We start from the raw sequence: 11370 nt of genomic DNA on the forward strand, positions 1-11370 counted from the left end.
GCTATTCTTGATAACAAAGGAAAGCAGTTAAGCAAAACAGACAGGTAGAAGAAAACCAGAATGGAACTGTCAAGGAAGGGAGACAGGATCAAGAAGGAGGAGGTGATCAGTATTGCAAAATACTGCAAGGAAGTTAAGAAGGATGAAGATTGAGAAAAGGTCATTGCATTTGGCAATTTGGAGTTTGTGTGGGACAGCGACCCCAACCCAAATTAAACTCAGAGACTTCTCAAAGTGGAAAGCAAAGGTTGCCTTTATTACAATCTCGAGAGATGGCTGTCTGTTCCTCCATACACGTGGAGAAAGACCCGAGTAACTGGGGCCGCCTTATCTCTGCCCACCATGAAAAGAAGTCTCCACCCACCATGAAAAGAAGTCTTCACCCACCACTATCCCTTACTCCCTTAACTGGGGGTGGGCTTACATTCTAAGCTTGAAAGTTTCTTCTTATCCCCTTAACCGGGAGGTGGGGCTTACATTCCAGGCACAAATTCAAAGCCAAGGACAAACGGCTCAGGTTGGGGGTGGGGCAGGGCTTATTCTTTCTGTTAAGTGCTTAAAAACGGAGTCTGAGTGGGGGAGGATTTTGAAAGTAGTAATCAAGAATTATTTCACCCTTTGAGGAGCCTTCACTTCTGAGAGTTCATTTCTCACACTACCTTCTGAACTCATTACCTTAATTACACTGAGAAGTCTTCACTGGGACATCCCATTCAGTCCCTCCTCTTCTTCTATACTAGCTGAAGACTTCTCACATCCCACTAAATCTTAGTAACCATCAGGGTGGTCTCAAACTGGCACTTCACCCTGACTCTTCAGAACCATGAGCCTGATTTCTTTTCCTTCTATCTTAACCAAAATGGGACAAGGAGTCCTACATAAAGGGGAGACACAGTGGGAGTAGGATAATTCCCTTCAAATGTTACAATCTAAGTGTTTTTAGAAATACAATACAATTTAGAAGCAGTAATAACTTTTGTAATACTAACAATTAACTTAAGATAACATCAATTACATTTCCATATAATCACATATAGAAATTATCATTCTTATGAAAACTAACATGTGGCACCTTTTACATGAAATCTGAATTCAAATTCTTCTCAGCTCTTTTCCTCTCTATCACCCCTGTAAATACAGGCATTGACAAATCAAGGGGGCAGCCCCTTCATAATACAGATACAGAGATCTAAAAGAAAACAATAATAATGCAATCGTCCCTTTAAGATTCAAAAAGTCTTTTCTTATGCAGCTATCTGGCAGGGAACATCACCAATGAAAGTCCTCTGGTCCTTGGTATTTGTTCCAGCCATCTTCAGTGCAGCATCTCAGCATCTTCTTCTTATCTTCTTGTAGGAACCAGCTTTCTGCCCATTCTCCTAGAAAAGTGATCTTCAAGAAATTCACATCAGAACCCAGTGTCCACAGGCTCCAGTACATACATAAATATATTAAGTAGGATCTTAAATGTTTCAGTCATGCCATGTTTCTCTGATGACATTTACAAAATAAACCACAAGCCATTCTCCTTTTAACATTATTAATTGTAACAAAACTTTAAACAAGTATGATATTATCCAAATAACAAAATAACACTCTCACAAACCCCTGACCTAATTGTAAAGAACTCTAACTCATATGGGAACACACACAGGAACACCAGTCTCAGTTCTATAGTAACCTAAGATGTTCCATAATCTCACATTGCCTAAGGAACATTTCTAAAATGAGCCCTAAATAGCTTGCATGCCTTTCCACTCTTGTTCATAAAACCTTACTAAATTGGTGTAAAAGTTCTTAAATAACACAAATTGCAGTGTATTATTAAGGAAACTGAATTCCTAGTTATCACAGAATCCCTCATAAGTCTTTAGTTAAAAGCACAGAGATGGTTCAGTTTTCCCAGTCACACAGGACTAGGTCCAAACAATACAACAAAGTTTTCTCATAATTCGCAAAATCGCATAATTACATTAAGTCAGGTACCGATTAAACTAATCAGAGAGCCCACAATAGACTAGTTTTGAGAAGAGAGATTTACATGTAATTAAGATAACAAAGAAAACCTTAGACATGAACCATACAAATCAATACAATCAGTATTACCAATGTTAACATTAAGTTCCTTGCTCATGTACAATAGGTTTAATTTATAGGCAGTTCAAAAAGGGAGCTCTACTTCTCTGGCTTAGTGTAAAAATCCAAATCTGTGATCTCTTACCTAAACATGCTTAAAAGTTGGATTTCCATGACAGATACATTTTGGAAGCCAATCATATACATCTGTATATAATTCTTAGAGGAATCAGTCTAATCCTGTTGCTTTTCTCAAAATTTGCTATCCTATTTAATTAGACATCTATCACATTACACCTTTGTCTTATTATTTTGTCTAAATATTTCCTCTCTAGGAGGATGTTATCCCTATATTATTATTTGTTCATGAATGTAAATTAAAATTGTAAGCTATTCATACTTGCATCGTATTATGATAACTCAGAGATATTCCAGAGGGACAAGGTCATATATCATATCAGAAGGAAAGAACTTCCATAGCTCTATTTGATTCCAGGCATGAGTCATATCTGATAGCCAATCTTGCAGTCACTGGATGTTAAAAGCAGGGCTTAGGATTAATCAGGTGGGAATTTTTTCCTTTTCAGAAAGGAAATAGCACAATTGGGAAATAGAGTCAGGAAGATCCTACCTAGGCTGTGTTCAAGGTCGTCCTCAAAACTCTTCCCAGGCACAGACATCCACCTTTATCAGTTCTCAGCCTGCCAAGCACATGCCTTCCTTACTATTGGCTTCATGACAACTCAGACAATTATCCTGGTAATCAAAGCTCACAACAATAGTAAATTTCTGTCCCACAAAATCACATATACTAGATAATAAGAATTTAATCTCACATTGGTAACAGTAAGAGACTGATCACAGACAAATACTACTGCTCTCATAATTCCTTTAAATAATGGATTACAGAAATTTAGATGCTTTAGTATTAATCACTAGCTTTAGATCTCTAACACTGCTCCCATTGAAACTGTTTCTCTAAAAGCACCCAGTTAAGTCCAGTCCAAGAATACAACAAACCCAGGAATGAAACTCTAAGTTCATGGTAGGTTTGGACATAATTTTCTTGCAAATAGAAATTTAGTAGGCTCTCTAAAAAGAGTATCAAAGATTTCAAAACATTTTTTTTGTAATAGTATCTCCCTTTCTCAAAAACAGCTTACAATTTTCTAATTACCATAAAATTCCTAGTTTCCTAAATTCTCTAGTCAAAAGGTATCTGTATGAGAATTATGAGATTTGACAAAATCGGGTTTGTTTTTGTTTTTTTGCATAATTATCAAGTTTCTTTTCACACACAAAATACTTTTACCAGTACTTGGCTTAAACAATAACTCCAAATAGCTTAGTTAACAATTTTAAGCTTCATAAGTGAAAGACAGATAATTCCAGCTAAAACTTCCCTTTAAACAGAGACAAAACTTGGAGGTTCTCATTTCTTAAATTACAATACTTAAAAGGAAATGTTACAAAACAGGACCATATAGAATGTCCCAACAGCCCTGATTCATTCCTTTTTTTTTCTCTGAAGGCACAATTCTTTTTTTTTTAAATTTTATTTTTTTATTTTCAGGCAATTGGGATTAAGTGACTTGCCCAGGGTCACACAGCTACTAAGTGTCAAGTGTTTGGTCTGAGGCCGGATTTGAACTCAGGTCCTCCTGACTTCAGGGCCAGTGCTCTATCCACTGCGCCACCTAGCTGCCCCTCTGAAGGCACAATTCTTTATTTAACATTCTGGGTTATAAAATAGATTGCCCTTCCAACAATGTAACCAATACAATTACTTACTAGATTACATCACATTCAGAAATCTGTAAGCAGTATGTTAAAAACTTAGAACATACCCAATAAAGATCTTTCTTTCTTTCTGAATTCTTTCACCAGGTCCAGTCTCCTGGGGCCACTCCCACCCCACTAGACTGGCTTTTCTTTATTATCTATGCTAGCCCACCATTGTCTTTTTACTGGTCGATATCCTCGGGCCACATCCTGATTCTACCACAATGACACACCCAATCAGGAATTTGGTGGCTGGTAGCCTGGATTTCCCCCAGGCCTACTAGTCCCTGCCTTGAGTCTGGCCCACCTGGCCCATCCCTCAACAAACCCAGTAGCTGGCCTAAAGAAGGCCTGGGTTGAAAAACAAATATGTATACATACATACATACATACATACATACATGTATACACACATTTTTTTATTTTTCCAATTTCTAATTGAGGTCCTAATATGAGAGAATACCTCATTAATTCCAAATATATATCAATAAGTTTTTTTTACAATAAAATGTTTGTATCACAGGGCATACAATATAAAATTATTCCCAAAATTGTAATAAACTTTGAAATAACCCATTATCAATTTAGATGTATGCACTCCCAATCACTTTGAAGAGAGAATAATTCATCTCATCATTAATATGCTGAAACTATAACTTTAAACCTCCACATATATATTTTTTATAATAGTCAAGATTTTAAATGAAAATCTCCTATCAGTTTTATAATCAAATATACCTCACTTGGTATTTAACAGTTTTAAATTATCTCATCTTTATCACTAAAAGACCCACTCAAGAGTTACCTAAACATCATTTCTACCTCACAGTGGTTCCTCAAATTTTACAATCTAAGAGTTTTAGAAATACAGTACAATTTAGAAACATAGTAATAACTTAAATAAAGTTCAGATAACATCAGCTGCATTTCCAGATTATCACAAGTAGAAAATTATCGATCTTATTATTCTTAGTACTTTCAACAATTACATTAACTAATAATACCACATCTCAATAAACAGTGAACTTAAATCCAATCTGATCCAAATTTATAATCATTAATAATAAACAATTAAAAACATTTTTGTTTTAAATCCAATACTCTTGGCCCTTTAAAAGGAAATATCCTCCACAAATTTGTATATTCCCTTGAAAAGACACGTGGTAACAATTTCTGCTCTAAATCGTCCTTTTCTCTCCTACTTCCTAAAGGGAACTAAGAAAAAAGCCTCCAAAATCTATTTATTTATTTATTTATTTGTTTGTTTGTTTGTTTATTCATTCATTCATTTATTTATTTCCAAACCTTTTACTCTCAAACCCTCCATTCACACCACGGACACAAACAGAAACACGAAACAGACATACAACAAATTGCTGCAGAGTCCTCACATCATATTTAATCCAAAAAAACCCTTTTTTTTACCTTTCCCTTTTTATTTTGGTAGTTCGTTCCAATCTTGGAGTCTACTCCCTAAAAGACTATCTTCCGGAATATCAAATGGCAGCTTCTGGTTTACTACTTCAGACTGCGGTTTGCCCATAATTTTCTTACCTATATGCAATTACACAAATGAATTTGGCTGAGAGATTGCTCTTCTCTCCGAGTCAGTGACTCAACAGATTAACTAACAGAAGAGGTCATCCTGCCCCCATACTAACTGAATGCTCTCTCAGTGTCCCTGGAATTTAGTCGGGCAGGGTCCCCCCAGCCCCAAGTCAGAGACTTAGCAATTAGTTAATTTAGCTGAGGGTTGTCGCCTTCCCTCCAGGTCAGGGACCTACCAAATAAAGGGGACATTTGAGAGCTGCTTTTGTCGGGCTGTATGCATATAACTCATGTGACTGATCGATTCTTCACTCTATTTCACTCTGTTCACTGCGCCCCCCACCTTCACACAATCTTACAGCTGCCCTGCGTTTGCTTTCCCCCTTGAGCATCTCTCTTGGAGACTTTACCCAAATGGAGACAGGCTCCCTAAATCTGGTCTGAGGGCTACGGAGAAATCTCCAAGGGCACCCTGACCCCTAGAATCCAGGCGGTAGTCTGTCTTACAGATGGGCGAAAAATCTCGTGGAATCTCCAAAGCTGTGTGGGACAGCGACCCCAACCCAAATTAAACTCAGAGACTTCTCAAAGTGGAAAGCAAAGGTTACCTTTATTACAATCTCGAGAGATGGCTGTCTGTTCCTCCATACACGTGGAGAGAGAGAGAAAGACCGAATAACAGGGGCCACTTTATAAAAGCAAATCTCCGCCCACCATGAAAAGAAGTCTCCACCCACCACTATCCCTTACCCTCTTAACTGGGGGTGGGCTTACATTCTAAGCTTGAAAGTTTCTTCCTATCCCCTTAACTGGGAGGTGGGGCTTACATTCCAGGCACAAATTCAAAGCCAAGGACAAACGGCTCAGGTTGGGGGTGGGGCAGGGCTTATTCTTTCTGTTAAGTGCTTAAAAACGGAGTCTGAGTGGGGGAGGATTTTGAAAGTAGTAATCAAGAATTATTTGACCCTTTGAGGAACCTTCACTTCTGAGAGTTCATTTCTCACACTACCTTCTGAATTCATTACCTTAATTACACTGAGAAGTCTTCACTGGGACATCCCATTCAGAGTTCATTAGATTCCTTATAGAGAAACAATAGAAGGATAAGAGGAGAAAGGACTCCCGGGCAGAAGAAGGTCAAGCATGTGAAGGGTATAGGGACAGAATATGATAGAGGGAGAGAACAATGAAGGATCTAGAGTCAATAAGGAACCTTAAAGGTGAAAATATGTTTAAAAGAGGTGAAGTCTCTGATTCTATGATCTTATGAAGCAGGGGGAGATACAGAAGAACAGAAAACTGTGGTCCAAGAGACACTGAGGTGTACTGGAATGTACATTTAATTTGGAGTTGAGAACTGGACTTAAACCCCAGCCCCAGCAATTATTAGCTGTGTGACTCTGAGCAAATAATTTCCCCTTTCTTGGTCTCAGTTTCCTTATCTCTAAAATAAGGATAATAATATTTGTACCTTCAGAGCTGTTGCAAAGAGAGCACCATATAAATATGAGATATTATTTTTGTTATTGTTCTAAATAGAGGCATTTCAGAAATCATACTCTTTGAGGTAGAATAGTTTTGGGTGATGCTGTGGGTGGCTGAGGTGGAATGGAGAAAGAGGTAATGAGAACAGAAATGGTCAACCAGATGGAGGAACCAGATTGTTAAAAGAAGCATCCATGTAAATATGGAAGTGGCTGGGGTCAGCTTGTCACAGAGATGAAGACTGTCAACTAGGTTGGAAAAAAAAAATTATTGAGAAAGGTGGGAGATTGTCCTGGAGATGGGTAAATGGCATTGACAAGGGTCTGTATGAGATAATATAATTGGATGGCATTAACTTTGAAAGAGCAGATGCTGTTCAATATTGCTGACAGAACATAGACTTGGAAGTAGCAGTGGCCACCAAGGAGTATACTGTCTCCTCTACCTGGTCCCATAAGTTGTTGAGATCTGTAAGCCTGAGTTTTCTCATGTGAAGAATGAATGGCTGGGTTGGATTAGATGAATTCTAAGGTACCTTTCAGTTCTAAAAGGAGATTATTCTATATGGAAATGGGTAGAATATAAAGACATTATCATATCAACAAATCAAACATTGATTAAGCACTTATTATATGCCAGATACAGTACTAAGGGCTATGAAGACAAAAAAAATGATCAGGTTTCTGATCAAAAACACCTCCCCGGCAACTCTTGATGGAAGAAAAGCACCGTAGGGGTGGGAGTAGGAACCAGCATGTTTGTGGAAGGCTGTGGCCATCATGAAGACCTTGGAGTCTTGGGAAGGAAGGCACCCAAAAGAAGGGAAAAAACATTAAATGGGCTGATTGAGAAACTTTAAGACAAACTTTGTCTACATCATTATGTTGATTATCTTAAAGGAGCCATTCTTCACCCATGAAGGTACCTCATCACTTAGATGATTTGACTTCCTATAGCAGAGGAACTTCTTCTGAGGAATGGGAACTACTGACAGTATGTGTCAGCTGGATCGTGGGAAACCTTTGAATTTAATGAAATCAAAATTACCTATTTTATGTTTTGTAATCACCTTTATCTCTTATTTGGTTAAGAATTCACTCCCTACCCATAGCTGTGAAAGGTATTTGATTTGGTTCTCCTCTTTTTTTATAGCAGGATGATATTCAGGTCACATGTCTCCTTTCTGTTTGTTGTGATATGTCATGCAAAGAGTGTGCTGGAGTCAGCTTGAGTGGATTGTTAAATTTTCAGTTTGAGCTTTTATACTTCAGAAATCTGGCAAATGCTACAAATTAGAACTTGATTTATTGTTTTGTTGATTGTCTAGACTTAAGAAAGTGATGGAAGAAATGTTAATGATGCAAATTAAACTTAAAAGTGTGTTGTGTATACATTTCCCCCCTTTTGAGGAACTTGTTAAACATTTACCAGTGCGCAACGGGGGATGTGGTATAAATGTTGGTCTAAACTTAATTTCTGCCAGACGGCTTTCTAGCTTTCCCAGCGATTCTTGTAAACATGGAGTTCTTTCCTAGACAGTTTATGTTTGCAGGTTTATCAAACACTGGATTATTGAATTCAATTATTTCTAATTCTTGCTTATCTGTTCTGTTCCACTGATCTATTATTCTATTTTATAACAACTATCAGCTGAGGTTTTGAAATTTTGTTGTTAGGAGATCCAAACAGATTGCCCTTTTTAGCTGGAATGAGAACATTGCAACTTCAGAGGGTGGCATTTTAGGCTTCCTGCCCCATTAAGAGTTAGCCTAGCCAGGAGGAGCCCTGGGCTCTATCAGATTAAGATGTCCTACCATTTATTTCCTGGCTGAATGGGGACCACAACCTTACTCCCCCTGTCTTTTGCTTTCTGACCATGGGCTTTCCTAATCTACCATGTCTTCAGCCTTCCTGGTTGATTTTCCATTCCTGCACACTAGAAAGTGGTGCTGACCAAATGCTATTAAATAACTTACTTAACATACTTTTTTAGTGCCTATCATTGCCTGGTAATTCTTTCATGCCTGCTTCTCTCAATGCTGTGTATCTTAGTCTGTAAGCTCTTTGAGAGTATGACAATGATATTTAGCTGGCATAGGTACACTAGGCAAATATTTGTTTAAAAAATATGCCTTTTGATGACAGTGGAAAGGATGGCAAAATCTCTTAAATCCTGAACAGTTTCCTTGCTTTTTTCTGCTGCTTGATTTCCCCCCTCTCCTTGGAAACAGCAGGAGGGGGAAAAAGGTGTTAGAGATAGCAATTTCAGTGTGATAGAGATGCCACCACATATGTAGCCTACTGTGAGTGGCATTTTCAGCAGCTCAATCAAGCCTACCAGGAGAAGCAGGCTACCACTGAAATTAGTAATGAGGATACTATAAGTTGACTTGTTATTTGCACTCATGTCTTTCCCTCCGTATTTGTGTTACAGTGAGATAGGAAACTCAACCTTCCTGCCACCTAGTAGTTGGATGCTGACTATTTCTTTTTCCCATCAGCAGGATAGCTATGTGTATTGAGAATAGTTGTTAGTGTATTTTATTGAAAACTTGCCAAATGCTATTAGATATATATTGGGTTTGCATTGCCTTTTAGGGCTATAGTGGAAGGGGACAGTTGGTGTGATGTGATGTGGTGTGGTATGGGGTGTGTGTGTGTGTGTGTGGCCACAGGGGCTGGGATTGGGGGTTGGGTTTATGGCCAAAGAGGATCACTACCTTTCAACTTTCTGCACAAAAAACCCTGAAACCCTATGGAAAATTCTGCCACTGAGAGAGCTGAGGTATAGTATGTAAACCCTTTAAAGTCAGGTACTATATATTTTTTAACCTCTCTGTTACAGTTCTAATTGGCATGGAAGGGTTGTGATTAAGTCATTTTCCCCACTAGGGTTTCAACTCGTCAGTCAATGGAAGCTGAGGTGGCTGGAACAGGAAGGCCACCTCAACTTTTAGTTTTAGTAAACTGTGTTGCATTGGTCTGATGACAAGGCCAACAGGGTGTCAATGAGATTATTGGATCCCATACAAAGGCTTCTTATGTCTTGAGCTCAATCCCACTTTGAGAAAAAGACAAACAGAAAAACTTATTCCACAAGAAACTCTTTTTTTTTCTTTTTCTTTTTTAACCAAGAACCCAAGGAAATCAATGTCAAATAACTTCTGCTTCCAGAATGTTCGCCAAGAGGCAGGCCTAACTTAGTTGTAACTCAGCTGGTGCTGACATCGATGGGAAGAAGGTGTTTGATTTCAGAAACTCACTATAATGTTGACATCCACACTTTTTAGTTTAAATAAAAAACAGCTGTAATTCAGGAAACCCTCCCTCCCATATCACTCTTTGGGTCCCCCAAACTGGTTGCAAAACAGTGCTAAGAGTCTTTAAAAGTACGTAGAAATGTATTTAAGCCAGGGACACATGCCAAATGGACATGTATGTATCCCTTGAGGTTTGTAGCCAAGGACAAATATTAATAAAGAAGGAAAGAAAAATTACTTTTGGCATAGTATCAATTCATTCTCTTCCTGTAGGCCCGCTCCATACCCTCAATCTATAATTTCATTCTTCAATATAAGAAGTTCCTAGTGAGACAATTGTTTCTACCAATGCAGATCTATACCTGCTGTGTAATTTTCAGGTCTTGGCAAACTGGCTGGTAGTACTTGGCAGCTAGGTGGAAGAGTGGACAGAGAACTTTGGGTCTGGAGTCAAGAAGACTCGAATTCAAATCCAGTCATTTACTAGCTGTGTGAGCCTGGGCAAGTCACTTAACCTCTTGCTTCTGTTTCCTCATCTGTAAAATGGGAATAATAATAGTACCTACTTCAGAGGGTTGTTGTGAGGGTCCAATGAGGTAATAATTGCGAAGGGCTTAGCATAGCACTTGGCACACTGTCCATGCTATATAAATGTTAGATTTTATTAAAGTATTTAGCTGAGTGCCTGGCCTTTAGTAAGGGCTTAATAAATGCTTATTCTGGAGTCCAGGGGTATACACTATATGTTTCAGAGGTAGAACTTGAATCCAGGTTTTAGTAGGGGCATAATAAATGCATATTTCCTAATTCTCTAGCCCAGGGGATGTTTCAGTATGTTTCAGAGGTGGGATTGACTCAAAGTCTAATTCTCAAGTCATTATACCACATCTCTCTTGATCAACACCTTTGCTTTCAAGAAATGCCCACTATATATTTTATGACAAATATGGTAGGCATTCTATTGCAACTTTGTTTACCTCTGTGTACTACTGTGGCCCAGTGTGGACTCTTGACTCCCTGCTTCAAGTCTTTCCCCAATGCAATTCATTTTCTACTCAGCTGCCAAAGTGATTTTCCTATAACATGAGTCTGACAGAATCATTGCCCTACTCAATAAACTCCAGTGATTCTGTACTACCTTGAAGGTAAAATTTTAAGCCCTTTGTTTGCTATTTAAAGCTGTCTACACTGGCTCCTTCCTACCTTTCCAATCTTAGAA

The 11370-nt window shown here is 38.3% G+C and overlaps 1 long non-coding RNA gene across 1 annotated transcript; it reads right to left on the minus strand.

Moving 5' to 3' along the window:
* Nucleotides 1-235: 235 nt before the first annotated feature.
* On the minus strand, nt 236-6131 carry LOC144457000 (uncharacterized). The gene is made up of 2 exons (XR_013486257.1): nt 6015-6131; nt 236-5412 (listed from the first exon to the last, which is right to left on the minus strand). It is a non-coding gene; the product is annotated as an uncharacterized LOC144457000 (long non-coding RNA).
* Nucleotides 6132-11370: the final 5239 nt, after the last annotated feature.

The sequence above is a fragment of the Phascolarctos cinereus genome, unplaced genomic scaffold (genome assembly GCF_003287225.1).
Source record: "Phascolarctos cinereus isolate Bilbo 61053 unplaced genomic scaffold, phaCin_HiC Scaffold_4;HRSCAF=312, whole genome shotgun sequence".
Classification (NCBI taxonomy): domain Eukaryota; kingdom Metazoa; phylum Chordata; class Mammalia; order Diprotodontia; family Phascolarctidae; genus Phascolarctos; species Phascolarctos cinereus.